Consider the following 17,015-nt stretch of genomic DNA (forward strand, 5'->3'; position numbering starts at 1 on the left):
CAACCTCCGACTCCTGGGTTCAAGTGATTCTCTTGCCTCAGCCTCCCGAGTAGCTGGGATTACAGGTGCCCGCCACCACGTCCAGCTAATTTTTTTTTGTATTTTTAGTAGAGACGGGGTTTCACTATGTTGACCAGGTTGGTCTCGAACTCCTGCCCTTGTGATTCGCCCACCTTGGCCTCCCAAAGTGCTGGGATTACAGGTGTGAGTCACTGGGCCTCACTTTATTCACTCCTTTCAAAATGGTCAATTTGTTTCCAGCTACAAATGAAAATGAGAGCTGATCTGGCATGGGGTGAGAGGAAGCTTTTAGGCTCAACTGGGTCTTCCAGGAAATCTCCTCTCCTCATTTTTCTCCTCACCCTTTAAACTGGGTAGAGACTCCTCTTACCTGCTTCCATAATACCCTACACATACCGCAATCATTGCACTCATAACACCCTTTTTTTTTTTCCTTTTGGCCTGTATTACCTGGTGTTACAAGGGCAATTATTAATCATTGTTAACCAAAATTTAATGGCCAGACTAAAATATTTCAATTGCAGTGATTTTCTAAGATTATAATAATTCAGAGTCATAAGAATTTCCAAATTAGTAATAAAGCTTCTTTATATACTAGTAATACATTTTTTTATTCTATTAGCAGAAACATAGAAAGCAATATCAGTGAGGACACCCACTGTAGGAAGCAATTTGATCAAAAAAATCAGGGAATGCAAACCTAAGTGTCTGCTTTGGTCACTTAGAGAGCATACACTTGCTCATTGCAGATATTGGAAAGTAAATGGGGCAATTTGAGGGTATCACTGGGTTCAGAGAATAATTTCTGATTTCTCTCATCTGTCCCCTTTTATGTTAGGCTCTGTTATTTTTTAAATGTCTGGATTCTGGATGATAAGGTTAGAATTGGTGCTGATTTTGTCACCAGGATGACGTATCCTTTAGATTTTCCTTTCTATTTTAGGGTTTTATGATTGAGATGAATTTCAGAACTTAAGCAAATATTAAATTCAGAATAATCAATTTGGGCTCCTATGAAGTCCTATGCGTGTTCTCTCCCTGTGGCAAGGATGGCCTGTCTCTCCAGGTACCTTCCTGGCATCTGCCCGGCATTCTTCCCACGGGCATCTCCATGTCCTTGCACTGCACATTTCAGTTTCTGGGAGGATGCCCATCTCTGGGTGCTCTGATGTGCACCTGGTTTTCATGCCTTTCCTAAATGCTCCCCCAGGCCCATCAGTCTCATGGTGGATACTGCCTGAAAGGGCTTGTCTGGCTCAACACTCATGTTGTTATCACTTTCTGTCCAAAAAGACCTATTGAGCATCTACTCTATGCCAGATTTTGGACCAGGAAATGGGGACACAACAGAGAAAAACATAGACTCAAGCTTCTGGGCTCTCAAAATTCTCAAATTTTTATAGCTTTTGCTGAAGAGAAACTAAGATCTATTCAGCTTTTTAAAAATTTTTCTTTATTTTTTTATTTTTTGAGATGAGGGCTCGCTCTGTCACCCAGGCTGGAGTGCAGTAGCACGATCTTGGCTCGCTGCAGCCTCTGCCTCCAGGTTCAAGAGATTCTCCTGCCTCAGCCTCCCAAGTAGCTGGGATTACAGGGGTGCACCACCACACCCAGCTAATTTTTGCATTTTTAATAGAGACGGGGTTTCACCATGTTGGCCAGGCTTCTATTCAGCTTTAAGATGACTTCTTTTTTTCTAGCATGGTTTTCTTTGTGAATCCACAGGGGAAAAATAGGAAATTAAAATGCACAACTGCAAAAATAATAATAATAATAATAATAATGATAATAATAAACAAATAAAAATAAACTTTTCTTTTTTCTTCTCTTTCTTTCTTTTCTCTTTTTTGAGACAGTCTCGCTCTGTTGCCTAGGCTGGAGTGCAGTGGCATGATCTCAGCTCACTGCAACCTCTGCCTCTCAGATTCAAGCGATCCTCCTGCCTCAGCCCCACTAGTAACTGAGATTACAGGCATGTGCCACCATGCCCGACTAATTTTTGTATTTTTAGTAGAGATGAGGTTTCGCCACTTGGCCAGGCTGGTCTCAAACTCCTGACCTCAGGTGATCCACCAACCTTGACCTCCCAAAGTGCTGGGATTACAGGTGTGAGCCACCATGCCTGACCAAATCATGAACATGTTGAGGCTCTTTTACCACCTGTAAAATTATGGCAATGTTAAAAAAAACCTAGACTTATCCATTTAAACTTTTAATGTACTGTTATTCTAAATGAAATGATTCATTATATGACTTTGTATGGAAAGAAAAATAATTGTGGTTCTTTCCTACTCCTGAACACTCTCCATTAAAGTAAACTTCATGTGTGCCACACAGCCACATATGACACCAGCTACTTTAGTGCCAATAACAAAGAAATAATTAGTTTTATTATATAGATTGTTAATGTATTATATATGTGTCCTCTTACTAGAGGGTGAGGACTCTGTTTTTCATATTTGAGTATCTAGAATGTAGAAGGGTTCAATAAATATTTGTTGAATAAAGGCAGATGGAATTTAGGAAGCATAAACATGGGGTGACCGTTTTTGTTTTTGAGACAAGGTCTTACTCTGTTGCCCAGGCTGGAGTGTAGTGGCGCAATCTTGGCTCGCTGCAGCCTCAACTTCCCCGGGCTCAACCCATCCTCCTGCCTCAGTTCCCCAAGTAGCTGGGACTATAGGTGTGAGCCACCACACCTGGCTAATTTTTGTATTTTTTTTTTTTTTAATAGAAACGGGGTTTCACCACGTTTCCCAGGCTGTTCTTGAATCCTGGGCTCAAGCAGTCTGCCCACCTCGGCCTCCCAAAGTGCTGGGATTACAGGTGTGAGTCACTGGGCCTCACTTTATTCACTCCTTTCAAAATGGTCAATTTGTTTCCAGCTACAAATGAAAATGAGAGCTGATCTGGCATGGGGTGAGAGGAAGCTTTTAGGCTCAACTGGGTCTTCCAGGAAATCTCCTCTCCTCATTTTTCTCCTCACCCTTTAAACTGGGTAGAGACTCCTCTTACCTGCTTCCATAATACCCTACACATACCGCAATCATTGCACTCATAACACCCTTTTTTTTTTTCCTTTTGGCCTGTATTACCTGGTGTTACAAGGGCAATTATTAATCATTGTTAACCAAAATTTAATGGCCAGACTAAAATATTTCAATTGCAGTGATTTTCTAAGATTATAATAATTCAGAGTCATAAGAATTTCCAAATTAGTAATAAAGCTTCTTTATATACTAGTAATACATTTTTTTATTCTATTAGCAGAAACATAGAAAGCAATATCAGTGAGGACACCCACTGTAGGAAGCAATTTGATCAAAAAAATCAGGGAATGCAAACCTAAGTGTCTGCTTTGGTCACTTAGAGAGCATACACTTGCTCATTGCAGATATTGGAAAGTAAATGGGGCAATTTGAGGGTATCACTGGGTTCAGAGAATAATTTCTGATTTCTCTCATCTGTCCCCTTTTATGTTAGGCTCTGTTATTTTTTAAATGTCTGGATTCTGGATGATAAGGTTAGAATTGGTGCTGATTTTGTCACCAGGATGACGTATCCTTTAGATTTTCCTTTCTATTTTAGGGTTTTATGATTGAGATGAATTTCAGAACTTAAGCAAATATTAAATTCAGAATAATCAATTTGGGCTCCTATGAAGTCCTATGCGTGTTCTCTCCCTGTGGCAAGGATGGCCTGTCTCTCCAGGTACCTTCCTGGCATCTGCCCGGCATTCTTCCCACGGGCATCTCCATGTCCTTGCACTGCACATTTCAGTTTCTGGGAGGATGCCCATCTCTGGGTGCTCTGATGTGCACCTGGTTTTCATGCCTTTCCTAAATGCTCCCCCAGGCCCATCAGTCTCATGGTGGATACTGCCTGAAAGGGCTTGTCTGGCTCAACACTCATGTTGTTATCACTTTCTGTCCAAAAAGACCTATTGAGCATCTACTCTATGCCAGATTTTGGACCAGGAAATGGGGACACAACAGAGAAAAACATAGACTCAAGCTTCTGGGCTCTCAAAATTCTCAAATTTTTATAGCTTTCGCTGAAGAGAAACTAAGATCTATTCAGCTTTTTAAAAATTTTTCTTTATTTTTTTATTTTTTGAGATGAGGGCTCGCTCTGTCACCCAGGCTGGAGTGCAGTAGCACGATCTTGGCTCGCTGCAGCCTCTGCCTCCAGGTTCAAGAGATTCTCCTGCCTCAGCCTCCCAAGTAGCTGGGATTACAGGGGTGCACCACCACACCCAGCTAATTTTTGCATTTTTAATAGAGACGGGGTTTCACCATGTTGGCCAGGCTTCTATTCAGCTTTAAGATGACTTCTTTTTTTCTAGCATGGTTTTCTTTGTGAATCCACAGGGGAAAAATAGGAAATTAAAATGCACAACTGCAAAAATAATAATAATAAACAAATAAAAATAAACTTTTCTTTTTTCTTCTCTTTCTTTCTTTTCTCTTTTTTGAGACAGTCTCGCTCTGTTGCCTAGGCTGGAGTGCAGTGGCATGATCTCAGCTCACTGCAACCTCTGCCTCTCAGATTCAAGCGATCCTCCTGCCTCAGCCCCACTAGTAACTGAGATTACAGGCACGTGCCACCATGCCCGACTAATTTTTGTATTTTTAGTAGAGATGAGGTTTCGCCACTTGGCCAGGCTGGTCTCAAACTCCTGACCTCAGGTGATCCACCAACCTTGACCTCCCAAAGTGCTGGGATTACAGGTGTGAGCCACCATGCCTGACCAAATCATGAACATGTTGAGGCTCTTTTACCACCTGTAAAATTATGGCAATGTTAAAAAAAACCTAGACTTATCCATTTAAACTTTTAATGTACTGTTATTCTAAATGAAATGATTCATTATATGACTTTGTATGGAAAGAAAAATAATTGTGGTTCTTTCCTACTCCTGAACACTCTCCATTAAAGTAAACTTCATGTGTGCCACACAGCCACATATGACACCAGCTACTTTAGTGCCAATAACAAAGAAATAATTAGTTTTATTATATAGATTGTTAATGTATTATATATGTGTCCTCTTACTAGAGGGTGAGGACTCTGTTTTTCATATTTGAGTATCTAGAATGTAGAAGGGTTCAATAAATATTTGTTGAATAAAGGCAGATGGAATTTAGGAAGCATAAACATGGGGTGACCGTTTTTGTTTTTGAGACAAGGTCTTACTCTGTTGCCCAGGCTGGAGTGTAGTGGCGCAATCTTGGCTCGCTGCAGCCTCAACTTCCCCGGGCTCAACCCATCCTCCTGCCTCAGTTCCCCAAGTAGCTGGGACTATAGGTGTGAGCCACCACACCTGGCTAATTTTTGTATTTTTTTTTTTTTTAATAGAAACGGGGTTTCACCACGTTTCCCAGGCTGTTCTTGAATCCTGGGCTCAAGCAGTCTGCCCACCTCGGCCTCCCAAAGTGCTGGGATTACAAGCTTGAACCGCCACACCTGGCCTGACCCTGTTTTGAAGTATGGTGCTTAGGATGGAAAGAAGGGAATGAAAATAGAAAGCTAAGGGTCCCACACATGTATTGCATGTTTACTGTACCGCTAACTGTGCTAAGTACTTTGTGTACATGACACAGAAGAACTCGTATTTAATTTCGTGAAGGAAGAAGCATCCGTTTAATTTTACAAACATGGAAACCAAAGCTTAGTGAGGATGTGCCATGTTCAGTCACGTGCCTGGCAAAACCATAACTGTCACTCAGGTCAGAAAATCAGATTCACTTCAAATTTAGTGCCAGTCCTCATCAATATGTACTGTATCTTACAGACACATTTTCTCAATGCTTGAGTTTACGCAAACCCTGCTGGCAGGGTCCCTCCCCACCCCCAGCCTGTACCTGGCCTGCGTCTTCTGGATGCTGAGCCTGTGAATTGTAATATTGTGACAGAAAATATTGAAGTGTGAGTTTTCCTTGAAAGTCATATTTAGTTTGGGGAAAGAAATAATTTGATGACATTTCTGATTTTATTTACTGTTAGGAGTTTTCTTTTTTGTTTTGGCAACATCTGGCAATAGGTCTCTACATTCAAACAGAAATCCCTAATGAGTTATTTGGAAATGAAATGATTGTCTTATTTTAGGAGATAGAGAGAGAGAGAGAGAGGGAATGGTGAAAGCTTTCTTGTGCTTGTGTCTAGTATCAGTATCAATCAAGTATTTTTTTAAATTTTGGGTTTTAGAATAAAATCTCTCTTTCAGTTTTGGGAATCTCTGTTTCTTCCTTTGCCTCGAGCCTTATTGATTTATTTTTGGGTTACTGCACATTTTCTTGCAATTCTGGATGGTGGAAATGTTTGCCCTTTAAAAGCAGGGGGCACTCCGGGTACAGACTGATGCTTCCCTTCAAATCTGGAGGGAGAGAATTTTCTTCCTGGCAAGGGCCCCCTCCTACCTGCTCTGCTGTGGACATTGAATCCCCTCCTGGTGAACGGTGAGAATTAGCATGAGTACTTAAAGCGGGTCTTGCTTACCCCAAAGGAGTGGGGGACGTTTCTTCCCGTGCCTCTTTCAGTTTGGAAGGACATCCTAGGATGGATGTCATCTGTTCCTTGATGAAATGAAGAGAGACTAATAAAAGGCATAAAAACATCTTTTTCCTTATTCTACTTGACTCTTTGCGCCTGTCACAGATCCTGCTGGACTGACAGAACATTACACAAATAACCCTCCTTCTTAAGTAGCGACGGGGCATCGGTAGGCATTTTTTCATTTAGAGTCTATCAACTGAGAATTGATAAAGTCATCTCAGAACAACTGTAGTTTGACCCTGACCTGACAAAAGAGATCGAAAATGTCTCGTGTGTAGAGAGCAAGGAGGCTGGGAACATCATTGCCTCAGAAAGAAGCTTCAAGTCGGCTAAGGGCTGACACCCAAGCACCCCGCGAATGTGTTTAATAACTGGAAAGCAAATAGTGAAAGGGCAGTCAGTAAACAATTGTGGTTTAATAAATTATTCATTTTAACAATACTTCCAGTGTTTGCCCAGAGATGGGAGAACGGCTGTAGGTTTTTTCCCCATCTGCTCCTCTGGTCTGAACCTGCCTGGATGCTGAGTTGTTCACCGTTCTGGACGGCAGAGGGCACTCGTGTCACACCTGAAAAGGGGATGGGCTGCGCCTTCCCAGCGCCTATCCGTGTTTATGAAGGAAAGATAGCAGAGATAGGAAGACGTCGAAAAGACGGAGAGAGGAAGATAGAAAACAAGTGGATAGCCCCGGAAATGAAAAATATATATATTTCTCACAGGCAGATCAAATTCAACTCTGCACTGAAGCAAGGCATAAAGAAATAAATAGAAATCAGTCGCTCCATATTTCTTGGTTAAAATAATTTATTTATTTGAAGATCTCAGGATGACAGATTTGGAACAGTCAGGGCAAGGGCAAGGAGATATTCAAAAAAATTTAACAGATTTATTTTCATCTTGAAAACCGAACTCTGATTTTCAGGAAATACTCTTAGGTATCAAGCAGTTCTCCTGGGCTTCACTGCCAGGGAGAAATCAAAAATGCCTTACAGCTACTGAGGGCCCCTGGGCTGCTTGGAACAAAATCCCACCACACTTTAAAGCATGCCCTTCATGGAGATGAATCCCTAATATCAGTCAGACTCTGTGTTCATTTCTGTTCTCATGGCTCTGTGCTACAGCCTGATTTTATTTATGAAACTGTGTCACATGAGGTGAAGCTCCTATTGAGGGTTGAGAAGGGCCATTGTACTCCCTGGGATATTTACTGTATACCTAGGGCGCTGAGGTATAATCTGTCCTCTGCAGTAATGCAGATTCTAAAACGAATGGTATTTATTTATAATAACGCGTGAGGCAGCCCACAGGGAAGTGCCATCTTGTTTGTAATCAATCCCAGTGTGAGGCTGTTGTTGACGCACAATCAGGCTTTGCATTAAATGACAAATTGGCTTCGTCTTCTTATTCTGACTGTCATTTTTCTTCGGTGGGGATACATCACCTCTGTTACAAGGCCTTGGAGCTGAGTACCACACACACACAGACACAAATGCATGCCCCATGAACGCACTCAGGAAAAAACTCACGGTCTCCCATATGGCTGTAAACAAACTCTAATTTCTACCAGTCCTGATGGCGAGCACGAATATGTTGAAAGAAGCAGGCACAGCAGAAAACTTCGTTGGGCTTGTGGTCATGTAAATGTCATATCTGGTGAAGGTGGGTCATTGTTATAGACTGAATTGCATCCCTTCAAAATTCATAGGCGGAAGTCCTTAATGGCTGTATTTGCAGATAGGGACTTTTAGGAGGTAATTAAGTCTAAATGAAGTCATAAGGGGGGTGGCTATTTCAACACTACTAGTATTCTGATAAGAAGAAGAATAGATACTAGGGAGGTGGGTGCAGAGTTTTCTGAGTGAGCACACAGCAAGATGGCGACCATCTGCAAGCCAAGAAGAGAGGCCTCAAGAGAAACCCAACCTCTGGCACTTTGATCATGGACTCTCAGCCTCCAGAACTGTGAGAAAATAGATTTCTGTTGTGAAAGCCACCCAGTCTGTGGAATGTTGTTATGGCAGCCTGAGCAGACTAATGAAGAAATTGGTATTGGGAAATGGGGATGCTGCTGTAACAAATACGTAAAAATGTGGAAGTGGCTCTGAAACTGGGTAATATGTAGACCAAGCTTATCCAACCCACAGCCCATGGGCCACATGAGGCCCAGGATGGCTTTGAATGTGGCCCAACACAAATTTGTAAACTTTCTTAAAGTATTATGAGATTTTTTTGCCTTTTTTTTTTAAAGCTCATTGGCTATGGTTAGTGTTAGTGTATTTTATGTGTGGCCTAAGACAATTTTTCTTCTAATGTGGCCCAGGAAAGGCAAAAGATTGGACACCCCTGATGAGGTCTATGCTAGAAAAAGCTGACATTGCTGTGAATCTCAGTTGTTAAAGGTGATTCTGGTGAGAGCTTAGAAAGAAAAGAGGAGAGCTGTTAGAGAAAGCTTCCATCTTCTTAGAGAATACACGAATAATCATGAACAGGATGTTGGTAGAACTATGGATGGTTAAGGCCATTCTGGTGAGGTCTCAGATAGAAATGAGGAATGTGTTAGTGGAACTGGAAGAAAGGCAGTCCTGGCCATAAAGTGACAAAGAAATTGGATGAATTGTGTTTGTGTTCTGGTGTTTTGTGGAAGGTAGAACTTGTAAGCGATTAAATTTGATATTTAACTGACTTCTAAGCAAAGCACTAAAAAGTGGCTTGGTTCCTCTAAATTGCTTATAGTAAATTATGAGAAGAGAGAAATGAGTTGAAGAAAGAATTGTTAAGCAAAAAGGAACCAAAACCTAAAGATCTGGGAAACCTTAGCCTGTCCATATTGCAAAAAATGAGGAAGTGTGCTCAGGGGAGAACATTAAGGGTATGATTGAATAGCCATTTGATATGGAGGCTGGTGTAGGGGTGAACCACGGACCTATTTAGCCAGCCTAGCAGAAACACTGCCAGTTTGAAGGGATGGAGACAGGATGAAATGAAGAAAGGCTGTTGGACTTCTTAGATCCTACAGGAGTGAACCATACAGCAATTTGGCTGCAAAAGCATGCTTTTCTTCAAGATGAGGGAATAATAACACTAAAGGTGATTTGGAGATCATCAAGGCTGCCTCTTTGGTTTCAAATATGGGTGGGGGACCCATCACCTTGGTTTCAACAGGATGGTGGCTGCCTGGAGCTGTAGAGAAGGGGCCACCCAGAGCTCCCATCTTGTGGGAGCCTCTTTATCTCCCTTGCTAGCTTTGAAGAAGCAAGAAGCCATGTTGGGGAACCCCCTGCAGCTAGGAACTGCAGATGGCCAGTGGCAGCCGAGGGCTACTTCTGGCCAATATTCAGCAAAATACTAAAGCTCCCACAGTCCTACAACCACAAGGAGCTGCATTTGCCAACAATCAGAGTTGAGAGCAGATCCTTCCTCAGTTGAGTCTTAGACGAGAGCAAAGCCTTAGCCAGCACCTTGACTGTATCCTTGTGAGACCCTAAACAGAAGACCAGCTAAGCCATGCCCGGACTCTGACCCACAAAAACTATGGGATAACAAATGTTTTCTTTTTAAAGCTAGTAAGTTTGTAGTAAAATAGTTACACAGCAATAGATAACACTAAAAACCATATCCCCCCGCCCTTTTTTTTCCATCTCTGTCCTATCATCCTGTCAAAAACCAAACTACTTCCAAAGTGAGCTGAATGAACTTTCCTGCTTAATATCAGCTTAGGTCTTAAAGGCAAATTTTTCTGACTATCTGGAATAGGACATGCCTTCTATTTAGGATAAACTCAAAAGTTAGATAAAAAGAGAAAATAAATTGCAATGAAATTGAACTTACATAGTTAATGGTAACAAGCTTTAAGACTGGGCCTGGTTATAAATCACACAATGGTTACTTGGTGGATAAAGAATGAGGCTGCTGCAGGGGAGGCAGAAGGCAGATCCCACAAAATGGAGGGAAAGCACTGCAGGGTGTTCCTGCCTTTGCTGAGATCACATCTTTCCTGGAATATTCTCACCAGCTCGCTGTATCATTCAATTCCTGTATGTCCGCAGGTCTAGTTCAAACACTAACAACCTCATGAAGAAGACTTCCATATCAACAGATCAATTCTTTTTTATTTTTATTTTTGAGACAGGGTCTTGCTCTGTCACCCAGGCTGGAGTGCAATAGTGCGATCTTGGCTCACTGCAACCTCTGCCTTCTGGGCTCAAGCAATCCTCCCATCTCAGCCTCCTGAGTAATTGGGACTACAGGAGTACACCACCACATCTAGATATTTTTTTTTTTTGTAGAGATAGAGTTTCCCTCTGTTGCCCAGGCTGTTCTTGAACTTCTAAGTTCAAGAGAATCACCTGCCCCTGCCTCCCAAAGTGCTGGGATTGGCTGGGCGATGTTGCTCACTGTAGTCCTAGCACCTTGGGAGGCTGAGGTGGGTGGATTGCCTGAGCTCAGGAATTTGAGACCAGCCTGGGCAACATGGTGAAACCCCATCTCTACTAAAAATACTAAAACTCCCAACAACAACAACAAAAAACCTAAAAAAAAAAAAAATCCAAAGTACTGGGATTATAGGCATGAGCCATTGCGCCTGGCCCATATCGAGTCACAGACATTCTCTTGAGTGATAAAGGAATATTACTGGCTCATGTCACTACATTGTTTATCAGTAAACTGGGCTTCATGTGAGGTTGATCCAAAGGTACACAAAATCATCAGGATGCTAGCTAGGGGTTTCTTTAATTTAAAAAGTTTTATTTCCCTCTCACTCTCCTCATGGTAACAAAAATGATTTTATTTCAGACTTTCCAAAGGAAGAGAAAATACTTTTATCCTAAAGTTCCAAGCAAAACCCTGAGAATCACACTGATGGGCTTGCTTAGCCTACAATGCTCACCTCTGAGCCCAGCATTTTGATCAGGGGAATGGAAAGTGCTGATTGGTGTAGAAAATCTCTGGGGCTCCATTCCTGGGATAGAATCAGCTCCCCTAGAGCCACATAGATCCCCAAACAGAAATCAATGTCCACTCAACCTTCATTCACTCTAGTCCATCCTTGTTTTTCTACTTCTGAAATAAAAATTTAGTAAGAATGTTGATGGATGAACAAATAATGAATGGTTTTGGTGAATTAGTATTGTTCCTATTTTTAGCCAATCCCTTAGCAAAGTTAGGATGTTTGCCTCCAATTTTGATCCTTCCACATCATGCATGGATTTCAGGCCTTTCCTAATTAGATGATGTGCCTTTTGAAAACAAGGATTACACATAACTTCTCAAATACTCTCCCTAAAACATCAAAACCAAAAAACCCAAAAAACAAAACACTTTGTTTTTGCACTTTAAATAGGTATTGCCATAGCCTAAGCTGAAGCCTTGATTGTGTCCTTGTGAGACACTAGACAGAAGGGTATTAGCAATACCTGTTTAAATTGCAAACACTTATTTATTTACTTATTTAGAGAGGGGGTCTTACTCTGTCACCCAGGCTGGAATGCAGTGGCAGGATCACGGCTCACTGCAGCTTCAACCTCCCGGGCTCAAGCAATCCTTCTGCCTCAGCCTCCCAAGTACCTGGGACTAAGGTGCATGCCAGCACTCCTGGCTAGTTTTTTTGTTTTTTGTAGAGATAGGGTCTCACTGTGTTGCCCAGGCTGGTCTCAAATTCTTGGGCTCACACGATTTGCCTGCCTCGGCCCCTGAAAGTGCTGGGATTACAGGTGTGAACCACCCTGTCTGGCCACAAACACGTACATCTTTTGATCTAGCAATCCACTTTTAGGATTTTACCACACAGATATATACTGGCACACATGTAAAATGGTATATGTTCAAAGTTATTCATTGTACCATTATTTTTAGTAGAAGAGATCAGAAGCAATTCAATTGTTCATTAATATGGAACTCCTTAAATAAATTACAGTGGAATGCTAAGCTATACTCTATTGAAATACAAAAAATTAGCCCGGCATGGTGGCGGGTGCCTGTAGTCCCAGCTACTTGGGAGGCTGAGGCAGGATAATCGTTTGAACCCAGGAGGTGGAGGTGGCAGTGAGCCGAGATCGCACCACTGCACTCCAGCCTGGGTGACAGAGCGAGACTCTGTCTCAAAAAAAAAAAAAAGAAAAACAAAAAAGGAAGGTCTGTATGCATTGGTCTGGAAAGGCTGACAAGTCTTTGGTTAAATGAAATGGCAAATGGAAAACGAAAAGCCCAAAGTGCAGAACAGTATGTAGAGTGCATTGCCTTTTGTGAAAAACAAGAAAGAAAAATATGTATGTTCACATGTGTGTGTATTTGCATAAAGGAACTCTGAAGGATACCTTACAAATCCAATAAAGAGGATAGAGAGCTGGTGGAGGACAGGATGGGAATAAGATGGTTCACTCTGAACCTCTGCAGACTATTTGATTTTTTTGAAACCTGTAAATGTTTTACCTATTCAAAAAATTTTTAAAAAATTCTGAGCCTTTCAAATGCGTTTCCCTCTTGCCTGTCTGGGAAGTGGTGGATGAAACACTGTAGGCTCCTTTATCATTTATGTAGTGCGTGTGCTGTCTCTTGCCGTAGGCTGGAGGGGACAGCTCGCTGTAATGGTAAAGAGCATGCCTGGAATTTTGAGTCAGTCAAACCTGGATTCCAATTTCAGCTCCATCACTTGCTAGCTGTGTGACCCAGGGCAAGCTATGTCACCTCTCTGAGCTCTGTCCATTTACAGGAGTGAAGAATAAATCAGATGTTAGTAACATGCTTAGCACAGTGCATGGCAGTTACTAAATACTCTTTAAACTATGATTAATATCAAAGTATAAGGACCTAGATGGCAGGGGTTTTTTGCTTTGTTTTGATTTTTTTTTTTTTTTTTCTCCCACCAGCTCAGTCTTGGGAGTGCTTTGTGTAAAGTCAAACAGAGGGCTGCCATGAACATGAGATGACGTGGATGGTGACATATTTGTTTCCCGAGAGACTGCAGGGAGATAAGTTTTTAGAGTTCTTGCTTTTAACCCATAACTAGGAAGAATAAGTTCTTACCTAGTCGTGGAAAACAAGGGCAGAAACTGTTGCCTCACTTCCACCTCAAGGCCTGACCTACCTTGGTTTCCAGCATCAGTCAGGTAGCAGTAGGATAGCGACCATGAAACCAAGGGCCCCTGGAGGCTGTGCTCCCCACCAGGATTCAGGAGGAGTGGACCAGAGGCTGAGCAGCCTGAGTCTCAGGTGCTTTCTACCACACTCCAGATGCTTCTTTCCATTCTGCTGCTGGAGCCCTGAGAGGATCATTAATTCAACAAATAATTATGAGTACTTACAATATGCCTGGCAACTGGCTATGATTCTAGAGAAACAAAGACCAGTGAAATCTGGTTTTTTAATCATTGCTAAGACTGGTTCTTAGTACACTTGCCCTTTGTTTACAGTGCAGGTTTAAATATGTGGATTTCCCTTAACTCCCTCCATTCTAGATTTAATCTCCTACCCATTTTGTCATTTAGGTCTAGCTGAGACCGTAATATTTTTTGGCTTACCTAAAAGAAAGACATTTAGTCCCATTAACCTGAAAGCCCAAAGGCACTGATATTCAGCCAGGGAAGCCTTTAGGTTACACAGGGTACATTTAGCTTAATCCATAAAAGAGAAGTAATATTATAGTAACCACATCCCAGAACAGGGAGGACGGAGGTGGCCAATGTGTTTGCATTAAACCCTCTGTGTTTACACAGGGTTGGAAACAAGAAATATCATCTAGACTTGTGGATGAGTTTGTGACCTCTCACCCTTAATTTGACATTTATGACCTTTGGCAAACATAAAACTTAATGTTACTTTCCATTTCTCCCATGTGTCAGCTTGAGACAATGATGATAGTGAGAGGATGGCATAAAAATAATTAAGAATCTTTAAATTAGAGGCTTTATTTCTTTAACACTGAAAACACCATTGAGGTGCTTTGATATTGTAATATCAAGAAATTGCTGGGCTTCCTTAGTGGCCGAGAACTCTGCTTCCTATTCTGAGACAACTAGTTCAGTTTCTATCCAATAGATGAAAACTGAAATTAAAGCAAATTAGACCTATTACATACTACGTGATTAATACATAAGGCTGGGACCAGGTCTTCTTTTCTCTTATTTAGTAGCGAGTAGTAGCTATACGCCCAGCAAATAATGGATCTGAACAATGTATCGCCCCCAATTTCAAACCCTCCCTAGCAGTCTCCAGTGCAAGGGGTGGAGGTGTTGGCGCCCTGCAGGTATATAAACACACAGGCATGGAGCCTTATGTTCCAAATCAGTGACCAGCACTTCAGAGACCCCTCTGTATGTGTGCAGCACTGAGGTGGAAGAGAAGCCAGGGCTTCAATGAGTTCTGGGCAGCTGAGAACAGCAGCACCTCACTCCCACCCCTCACTTTGCCTGTGCAGGGGCTCTCTCCACATTTTATCGGCGTTCCGAATGCACTGCATGTGTTTCCAACGCTCTGGGAAATGGAGTAGAGACCCAGAACTCTAGTCTTGGAGGGATGGCTGGGTTTAGCCAGGTGCTGTGCTTGAAGGCGCTGTTAGTTTCCAGGCATCTCCTGAAATGTGTCCGTCCTCACCTCCGCCGCTGACTCACAAAGGGCAGAGCCTGCCATGAGATCCCAGGCTCAGTACTTGGGTTGTTCGTGTCATTTCCTGCAATGTTTATCCGTCCTCTCCGTGTACTTTGCCAGTTAGAACAAAACAGTGCTGCTATGGAAACTGCAAACACCAGGCAATCCTGGCCCCGGCACTTGGCAGCCCAGCCGGGAGAGAGATAATGGCTTTTGTTGTTATCTATCGGATGCTGATGCTCAGTCGGTTGTACCCTCAGGCCCTAACTAGGGACACGCTGACACTGCACCTTAAGCTCTCTGTTGTAAACTTTCTCTGCCTATGATGCAGGCCTGAGATAACCAGTTCAGCTAGGGCGCGGGCTCATTATCCTGATGACAACCTGGGGCTTTATACTTTCCTGACAACTTCTGTAGGCTCTTCACTCCTAGGTGACCCAGAACACTCAAAAAAGCCTGCTGAACTCTCCAACTTGCAGAGCCCAACTGATTGGCAAATCGTACAACCTGTTTTCCTTTCTTTTTTTCCCCCCAGTGCTAATAAATACGTTATCCCAGAGACAGCTGTGACTCATGCATTAAACTGAGACTGGAGCAGAGTGGTGGTAAGACTCACCCCAGCAGGCGCAGCCCACGGCACCCAGAATAGTGGCTTTTTTTTTTTTTTCCCTGGGATGAATACAAATTACAGCCCTGTAAAAACACATTTAATACAAAACTTCGAAAGGTTATTAAAACCTCTCTGTTGGTTGCAACATTTAATAATGGGTCAATTTACTCTATCAAACATCAACAATAACAATGCTAGGAGAAGAGGGGCCTCGGAAACTGAGTAATTGGATGCGGCAGCCTTTCACCCCTGGGTTGCCAGGTTAAATCAAACACAGCCTGGCAAGAGTAGGTGTGGACAAACACAGCTGTGTTTAGAATGCGCTGATGTCTTGGTCTGTTTTTCCAACATTTGTGCTTTGAAAAGAGCTTTCTGCTTGAAATGCAACCTCTCTTGTGCTTTGGAGCTCACATGTGTGGTAGAAGAAAGTTATTCCATCTCAATTTCTGAGATATCTCAGGGACTGACTTTCTTGTTCTCTTAGTTTTTTTTTTTCTTCGTAACACCCATTTTCTCTGGTTTCAAACTGCTCTTTTCTGGAGGAGATAATCGCGGAAAAATCTTCTGACCCATTTGCTTGCAAATGGTAAGAAATGTTTGATATTCTTAAAGCTCTTGGCACATAAAGTCGGGTGATTTTCAAATTCTGTTTGATCCTTCTAAAAGCTAGCTAGCCTTGTTCTCAGAAAAATTGTAGTGCAGGCACAAAAACACAGTTCTAATTTCTGACGATTATTTCACACTTGTAGGCTGTTGCTCATAGGGGTATTTGGATGAGAGAGAGAGGTATGAGGCCATCATCATTAATGGCGCTCCCTTGCCTCACGGAGGCAGCAGCAAGGGCAGTGCTGGTTAAGAATTTAATGGAATCCTTGCATATGGTAATCTAGAAGCTGGAGGCTGCCTGGGTGTAGCTAAGGGAGCCATAGTCAAAATGTAAGATGTATATGACTTATCAATGGGTTGGATTTTTATTTCCAGTGGCCATGGGGGTGCAATTTGAATTTGCAGATGGAGAGGATAGGTGATGAAGAAAAACAATTACCCTGCATAATTAGGTATTCACTTTCCTGTGAGAGAGGCAGCCTTGCAAACTACGGGGCAGGAGCTAAATAAATCATACACGATTGGGGAAGGTGACGCAAAACGGTAGGCCTACATAACATGGGCACGCCTACCAGGCAGCTCAGTTGTGTATGGCATGCAAAGCTTTTAAAAAATTTTATTTGAAGTACATAGTTGCCAC

The sequence above is a fragment of the Mandrillus leucophaeus genome, unplaced genomic scaffold (assembly GCF_000951045.1).
Source record: "Mandrillus leucophaeus isolate KB7577 unplaced genomic scaffold, Mleu.le_1.0 Scaffold289, whole genome shotgun sequence".
NCBI classification, from domain to species: Eukaryota; Metazoa; Chordata; class Mammalia; order Primates; family Cercopithecidae; genus Mandrillus; species Mandrillus leucophaeus.